Below are 9,775 nucleotides of genomic sequence, written 5' to 3' on the forward strand. Positions count from 1 at the left end.
GGGTTTTAGAGTTTTGAGTGGTGGCTTTATCAAGAGAGAATGAGAGATAAATTATGAGAAATAAAATAAAAAAATTAAATTTATTTTTTTAAAAAAATTACTTGGCACCCGATGGTATTACTTGATATCTCAAAATTTCTCTCAATTTAAAAAAAAATTCATTTTTTGTAATTTATTTTAATTAAAATTTTATATTAATATTTAAGAATTAATAATATGGATTATATATTGTCTCTTCATGTACCATGCTTACACATTCTCCAACCACTTTTCAACTAAAAAAAATTATGTACAGGTTCCAAGAACTATACGTTTTTCATAAATCTAGGTTTAATTAATGATCTACAAAAATTCTATTTCGGGAAAGAAAAAAAATAAACAAACCAAAAAAAAAATATTAAAATAGAAGCTGAAAATGGGTGGGAAAAAAATTTGGCGACTGTTTTGTTATAATATATATATAGATATAGATTAGCGTTAAACTCGTGCGGGAAATATAATTAAAATAGATTTATAAATTTTAAAAAAATATTGTTTTAAATAATTCTAATAAAATCGATAATTATAATTTTTTCTTTTAATATTCAACCTTTTATTAAAATTTAAATTTAATTAATTATTCACTATTCAATGTACTAATGAAGAACACATTAATTCAATATATCGTCATTTAATATATTAAAAAATAATTAACATATTAAGTAAGTTATCATATTTTTTCGATTGTCCTTCTACAAGATTTTTGACACTTAGTATTGTCTTTGCCAATAATCTATTCAATTATATTTTTAATGAAATCAAAAAAAAATTAATTATAACAATATAAATAATTACATAATCAACTTTATACTTACCAAACAATTCATATTCATCAAATTCAACTATACTTAAAATATTAGCAAATGACTTAAAGATAAAATTTTGTATTGTAACATTTTGTATTGGAAAATTTTTGCAATGATAACAAAACATTGAAAATATTAATTTTGACTTGTTTTTCTTTCACAATGCATTAATTTTTCTCTATGGTCTTGAAAATATAATATATTAAATCTTAATTATTATTGAAAAACTCATGCATAAGTCTTAAAAATGTGATATCTTAAATCTTAATTAGCATTGAAAAACTCATGTATTACTCTTGCATTAAATTAAAAATAGTGATTAATTAATTATTAAGGTAAAACTATTCATTATATTATGTATTTATTTATAAATTTATAATAAATATAAATTAAAATTCCTAAACGTGATGAAGCATAGATTTTTCAATGCTAATTAAAAATCCTCTTAAAATTTTTAATTTCTGAAATAATATTTATTTTTAATTGATTGAGGAATTAATTGATGAGAATACACAATAAAAAATATTTATTTTTGATTAATTAATATCATTGAAAAACTCATACAAATTTAATATAAATTTTATTGGCAAATAACAGTCTGGCAGATTTAATGCAAATCTTATTAATTCCACAAATCTTTAGATGGGAAATTGTGTAAGTCATCTTTGTGCAATGACTATTTTATTTTTATATATATAAAGCTTTCTAAATATTTATCTGTTGTATTCAATAAATTAAATGTAGACAGAGTAATAACTTAGAAAAAAAATAAATTAACAAAGTTTTGACGAAAAACTGTGTGAGTCAACTATATGTAATGACTATTTTACTTTTATATATATAAATATTATGTATTTGTTTTGCAAAAGTTTATAAGTTATTTTAACTTGAAAAAAAATAGACTAAAATAGATGTGGTGTTGAATAATATATATAAAATATTATTTTTTAATAAAAAAATACAAATTAATGTTCACAATTACTAAAATACTTACAATTATATATTAATAAATTATACATAAATATATATTTGTTTGAAACATATATATTACAAATAAATATATATATCAAACATTACAAATTTGATATTTATACTCACAAAATACATTCACAAAGATGAGACTAGGCAACGAGAATGGTGACGGTGGATCTGAAAGTAGGAGGTAGCGACGACTGCTTGAGGCGATGGTAGCAATGGGCAACTATGTCCAACTTGTAGAGATGGGCAACAAGCGACGACAATAGTGATGGTGACAACAATGGTAGCAATGGGTGATGATGGCCGGCTTGTGGCAATGGATGACGATGTCCAACTTGCGGTGATGGCAATGCAGGGCAACTATGTTTAGCTTGTAGAGATGGGCAGCAAGCGGCAACAATAGTGATGGCGATAACAATGGCAATGATGGGTAATGATGGCCGACTTATGGCAATGGGTTACGATGTCTAGCTTGCGGTGATGGTAGAGTTGGGCAACAATGGTCGGTGATCATCTTGGAGGAAAAGATAAGAAACCAGAATTAGTATAATAGGGATAGAAAGTGTAAACCTTGAAAATGTAAAAATGTCAAATGGTAAATGAGTTGGTTAATTAAAAAACTCCTTAGCAGTATTTTTGAAAAAACTAGTGCCTAGTAGCTTTTTACAAACGCTATTAGATTAGCGTTTAAACTATATAACTTTTAAACTATTAATAATGCTACACGTATAAGAAAATAAGTTTGATAACTTAAAAGCTAAACTAAATACTTATAAGTGGTCAAACTGCATAGTCAAATGAAGTTAATTATTGATGGTAATAATCTTTCTAATTAGAAATTATAAGAAACAAATACATATGCTAAAAACATATTTTTGCCTCTCAATTCTCCCCGTTTAACCACTTATACTTAATTTGAGTGGGATCGATTGTGCTCTTTGAGTTGCAAAAAGGAACCTATTATACCTCTAAAATCTCAAAATCCTATGCGTGACATACACGCACTTTGATAACATTTTATATTAATATATATATGTTAATAAATTATACATACATACACATAGTACACAATGATAGGGGCAAACAGTGGTGATGGAGAAGGTGGCGGGTGGTGAATGACAACAATAAAGAAGCTACGTGTGACGAAGAAGAAAATCGAGTTTCATCGATTGAGTTTCATCCTAAGATGAAACCTGATTTCGTCCAACTAATAAAATTCATCAAAATTTTATATTAATACAATATATATAAATTGATGTACAACTAATAAAAATTCATTATTATATATTGATAAATTATACATAATTATTAAAAAATATATTAATACAATATATATATATTGAATATAAAAAGTGGCTGTTATATATGCATATATACACGTGTGTGTGAGAAATTTAATCAAAATTGAAATTGAAAATGCAATCATAATCAAGTTAATTGTTTAACTGGGCAATTATTAAACCCGATAGTCGCCACTGTCAACCCCACTGCCATTAGTTGACGATGACATAGCTGTCGTTGTCGTTAATGCATTTGTTCATTTTATTCAGCTAGATCTGGGTGACTCTTTATCATCTCCAATTGTTGCAACAGTACTCGCCTCCATCGTTCGTTGATCATTTCCTCCTTGCCATCGCAGTCTGCCGCCCTTGTAGCTGGCTGTAACACCCCATTTTTTTCGAGTGTGTTATAACTTAAGATAATTTGGGATAATATATATTTTTTAAACTATTGCTAAACCAAAATCTCCATACATTTATCTCGAAAAATAATCATTATAAACATCAAATGTGAAAGTAAGAATCGAACATAACATCTTAACATTAATCATAAATCAATTCTTATATTATCATTAACCATAAATAAAATTATATGTCATCATTCTTTAAAACGTTTAGAATTCAAAGTAGCAAAACTTAAATATATGGGATACATAACATACGTTCAACTCATCATTCAATTCATCATGTACTTTGCTAAGTGTCATTTCATATCTCATTCATCTTCGTTTCTACTACAGTCTCTATCTGGAATGTTTGAATATTATAGGAGTAAAACTCAAGTTAGATGATGAATCATCTAAATAAGAGTACATTATTTAATACATGTGTATGAATGCAATGCACATATCATCATTACTCATATGTTTGGGTTGGCCGCACCTTACTATTATCCTCAATTTTTATAGTCTCTTTGCCCGACCAAGGTGTATGAGTGCACCATTGGCAAAGCAACGACACCAGTCCGTAATCCCAAACCCATGCAACGTATGACCATAATATTATCATGAATGTATGCACATTTCATTATAGCATGCAAATGCAATCTACATGACAACATGATAAAATCATTTACATAAATCGGGTTTTGAGTCAAACCATTTACCTTCTCAAACTTATTGGGATATCTCGATATTTGCGTCTTATCTCGAAATACCTGCATTATCTCGATTCGAGTGCCAAACTCAACATTCACACAAGTCACTTCAACTTAAGTCTCAAAGCACCTTAATCATCATATTTATTTAAATAAGCATTAAAACCTATTTTTCCATAATTTATTATATTTTATTTATTTTTCTCTATATTTCTTCATATTTTCCCTCAATAAATCTAAACTAAATATTTCTCGAATATTTCATTATAACAATTTATAAAATAACATTCATGAATTTTTGAAATTTTGTAGGAAATATTACTCACCTTGAAGGTTTTATCTTTGTAAATTACGGTTTCATAGCAAACGGCCTAAGGTTATGTAGAAAACACGAGTTTCAGTAAATCTAACCTCCAAAAATTTTACATAGGGTTGAATGGAATTGAATATAGGTCATAATTGAAAATTTTCAATGAAAATGGGCTCCACACACCCCCTCACGAGCCATTTGAAGGTGGCCCACGCGTAGCTGTGACATTACTGCGTCACTTTCATATTTCGATCATATCTTCCTCATTTTAACTCCGATTCGATCACCGTTTGAACCTACAGATCTCTTTATTCCCCCTTTACATGATTATTAAAAAAAAAAAAATCAGACTTACCTCACTCTTTTTCTGACTGATTGGGACAAACTTTTGCAAAGACCTAAAACTCCGACGAGACTCGTTCTCCATCGCTTCTCATCCGATTTCTTCAATTTTTCTTACAGAATTTCCTCCCCTTTCTTAAGAGAAATCTCCTCACCTTATAATGCCTCAATTCTCAAACTTCCTTTGAATAATTTGAGAACAACCCATAGCCTTTATTTATAGACTTTTAGGACCAATCACATGATGCCACATGTCTCAAGATAAGCCTCGGAGTCCAAAGACTTAAAGCTATAATTGAATGTTGCTTGAAATCTAAAGTCATATTTGATTGAATTTTTAAATCCTAAGCTAGAATGGAATAAATTTTGAAATCCAAATCTAATACTCCAAACTTATTTCAAATGCCACTTTGGCCCTTATTTCAAGTTTGTAAGCTTTCATATTTTACCACATGAACTCCTAATTTCATATTTATTTTGCTTGGGTAGTTTTCTAATTACAATTACATCCTCAAACGTCAAATTAATTTGTGTTACGATACAATAAATCCAAAATTAATAATTCAAGATTTACTTGATAAGGACGGTTTTATCTCTACACCCTCTTAGGACCTTTGTTTCGTCCTCAAACCACCCCATGCTTGATCGTTATGAAAAATCAGAGCCTCCTTAGGGTTCCGTTGACTTCTCGAAAGCCCTCTACAATGATTCAATTTTTTTCAGCTTGAATCGAAGCTGTATTTTAGTTATATTGAAAACCGTCTCAATTATAATTTCTTTAATACCATAAATCCTATATCGGGATGCTTGCCTGGATCATATCTATTTTATTGGACAATTACACTCTGGGGCATTCCTTGCAGTCGATTCAATACTTAGAACTATAAAAAATTGTAATACCCGAAAATAATTTAAGGATAAAAATATATTAGATTATAGTTATTATTATTTTTATAAAATATATTATAGTTATCAAAAAAAAAAAAATCAGATTTCGGCTTGAGGCATGGTCGCTGCCGCCGTTGCTGTCAAATCAGCAACCAGGGCATAGCCGAACTGGCATGAACGTGAAGGGGAGGGTCTCTAGCTCACGTTACCCCTTGTGATTGGTTGAGAGAGGCTCGGATTTGGCTATAAATAGCCAAGTTTCGGTTGAAGATTTTCATCAAAGTTCATAAACTTAGATCGAGAGTTTGGGAAGGATTTGGAACGTTTTGATAAGGGGCTTTTGTTCCCTAGGTTGTAAGAAGCAATTCTAGAGATTTTGAGAGTTTTTGGAGAGGTATAGGGGTGTTTTTGCATTCGGCCGTATATATATATATACATATATCGAGTGAAGGTAAAATCGGGTTGTAGAGCGATCGATCGAGAGATCTAATAAGGGACTTTTGGTCGCGAGGCTATAGGTAGAAAATCTGGAAAGTTTCGTGTCAATCGGAGTTTGAATCGAATGCCAATTTGACTCGCCAGAGTTCGGTGGCGAGATAGCTTCGGCCGACTGTTTTCAGCCAAATCGGAAGGCTTCCAGTGGTTTTTTCTGAGCAAGATAGGTACCATTGGGATCGACTAAAGGAGAGGAACAGCCTGGTGTTGTCGCTTCAATTTTCCGGTGTGCCGTCGCCAGAGAAGATGACCAGAGGTATTTTTTGTATTTTTTTAAATACTAAAAATATATAAAATTCAATAAAAAATAGAATTAAATTAATTAAAATTCTGGAAAAATATCCATAAATTCAAGGAAAAGGAATATTTTATTTTAATGAATTTTTATCTTGGAAATTTCTTTAGGAGATAATTAATTTGGATTTTTTAAAGGAAAGGTAAATAGAAAATAAATAGGATGAATTTTTATAAAATTCTGATAAAATTACAGAAGGATAAGGAATTTATTTTATGAATTTTGGTGATTTTTATTGAAGTATATTCGAAGTAAATCAATGAGAAAAAAATTTTATCAAGGAAAAGTAATTATGGAAATTTGAGAAAATAGGAAAAAAATCTGGAAAATTTTCAGAAAATTCCACAGGATTATAAATATTGTTTTATGAATTTTTGTGGAGAAAAATTTAGAAAAAATGCTTGAAGTGGTATTTACTTGAAATTATCGAGAGAAAATTAGGAAGAAATTAGAGGAAAATAATGAGAAAATTGGGAAAATAGATATTAATTTCCCTTTGAATGCATATGATGTCTAGGGTATCATTGAGGCTCGAATTTGAACTATAGAGCGCTGGCACGAGAATCGAGGTCGATTGAGCACGCATTTTCGAGGAATCTTGAATTTAGCCCAAGGTGAGTGATTCTATCGAAAAACTCGTTTGTGGCATATGAATGGTTTACTGTGAGTGTTCATCCTCATGGCTAGGTTTATTGATGGTTTTACAAATGATTACTTACACATGTGTTATATTTCGTACGGTAAATTACATACATTGAGATGTTGATTTTATGCATGTTATGATTTTTCAGCATTGGCATGTTGTGTTGTCCATGTGAGACGTGGGTTGTTAACCTATGACGTAGCTCTCGAGTGTCAGCACTCAGAATGCGTGCCAAGGGTTAATGCTATGTGACCCACTTGGGACGGGGCTGAGACGGACTTCACCCTACGGTACTCAAGTGGCGGGGCTGAGAGTGAACACCACCCCGGTTGTTGGCTCAAGTGGCGAGGTTGAGAGTGGACACCACCCTAGATTCCTTTGAGCAATAGCATTAAGGCCGAGGTGTCGTTGATTTCGGGAATAATGCTGATGTGACACTCTTGGGGCTAGGGTTGTGTTGGGTTTTGGAATGCTTTTGAGTATGAGCGTAAAGCCTGACAATGATAATGGGGTGATTCTCGGGTTCATATGTCAAGGTTGTCCCTCTTAAGCAGGACTGGTTTGCCAATGGGTCGGTGTGGTCGTGTCGCCTTTAGAGAGATTGCATTTTCCCCGGTTAGGGCTAAATACTGTGTGGGATTCTCTTAGGCTGGGGCATGTTAGGATTTATTGGTTTTATGCATATGATTTTGCATATCTGCATGAAAATGTTTTTGAACTCTCACTTAGATAATTCAGCATCTCATTTGGACTATATCCTTGGAATATTCAAATGTTCCAGGTGAAAGCAGTGGCGCCAAGAGAAAAGGATGTCATCGAGATGTAACTGTTATGTTCAGTTTTCGTAGGTTTTGTCTATGATTACGATGTTTAGAGATGATGTAATATTTTGATATTTTCATGTGAAACATTGATTTGGTTATTGTAAAAGGAATTGTCAGTTATATATATTATTGAGGTTTCGATTTTGCTTCCGCTGAAGTGATTGATAATACCTATCTTAGTCTATTAAATTTTGATATGCTGAGAAGGTACGATCGGGATTGTCGGGAAATGACTATGATGAAGGTATGTATGTCGAGAGACTTATGTTGTATGATATTGAAAAAAAAATAAAAAAATTTCTGAAATCTCGAGGTAATGCTCGTTGTGGGAAAACGGGGCGTTACAAAAATTATACTTAAATCTTTAATCTTTTGATAATCTCACTTATGACCTACGTTAAAATTACTCTTGAGCCCCTTTAAAACTATGGAATATTACATTGATCGCATATTTCCCTGTCAGTCGCCCTTATTTTGTTTGGTCAAGCTTTGTCTCCGTCGCCTTTGCATTGCATCGGTGACCATTGCTCCCCCTCGCGTCGGCAGTCAATCTCATGTCATTGGTCGTCCAGGCCTCATACTTGTTGGTTGTCTATCCTTCATTGTTGTCAATCGCAACCCATCAAACCCTTCATCCACCATTAATGAGCAAGTTGCTATCCAAATATTAGCTATTTGTCACCCATATCATCTCTCGGTCTCCTCAACTACACGCGATTTCACACATAGTGCTAATTATGCAATGAGGTGTTTGATGGGTTAATAATTGAAATTTTAGGTGTCTAATAGGTCTCAAGTTGCAACTTAAAGAGGCAAAGAGGTCCCTTCGCAAGGTAAAGGGCATAAGTAATTAAACGGAGAGATTAATGTGTTTTTAGCTCAATTACATTAGTAGTGTCAAATAAGAAGGTAATTCATTTTTCATGTAATAAACTTTGTTTAATATAAAATATTTTAATTGAAACAGAAAAATCATGCATTTGTTTTTAGTGTAAGGTTGCTTTTAGTTATATTTTCCAAACCAAACCCTTATTCACATTCTGTTTGTCTTTCAAATTGTAATCAAATTATTATATGCTGCAAATCACCAAAACTCATAATTTAGGATTTTTGATTTGTTTTGTTTGATTCTTTTGATTTTTTCATGCTCGTCTTAATATATTCTATGCACAAGCATGTAAATATATATATATTTAAATAAAGATCTATCTTTAATCGCGTTATTTAAAATTTGAAATTTAATTTGTATTTTTTAAATATAAAATAATTTCAATACAATGATAAGATTGCTTCAAGAATTCAAGTTAACTAGTTTGATCAGAAAATTAAAGTAAAATAAATTATTTGATATTTTATTTGTTTAAATAATAAACCTAATTTAGTAATTTAAAATGTTTAAGAATAAAATTTTAAATAAAATTAAAATTAAAAAGCTTTAATCGGGGTGTGCAGGGCCACTGAGCCCGACTTGTTAGTGAAACGAGATGAGCCCGGATCTGCCGGGACAGAACTGGGCTTAAACTGGGAGGGGAGGCGGGGCGGCCCGTTTGTGATCGGCTCGGCGGCAGTTGGCGGTTAGAGCTGAAATCAGGATCAGGTGGTGCAATGATGCACGCCAAAGGATTGAGTCAGCGCATTGATTGGGGGTGACAAGTACAATTACCTAGAAAATTGATATGGGGCCCACGCCTCGCTCAGCACGGCGTCCACGTGTATGTGTGATCCGAAACGGAGATCAAGTTCCAGCCGGTATTCATTCATTTGGGGATGGAATTGACC

The sequence above is a fragment of the Diospyros lotus genome, chromosome 1 (assembly GCF_014633365.1).
Source record: "Diospyros lotus cultivar Yz01 chromosome 1, ASM1463336v1, whole genome shotgun sequence".
Lineage (NCBI taxonomy): Eukaryota > Viridiplantae > Streptophyta > Magnoliopsida > Ericales > Ebenaceae > Diospyros > Diospyros lotus.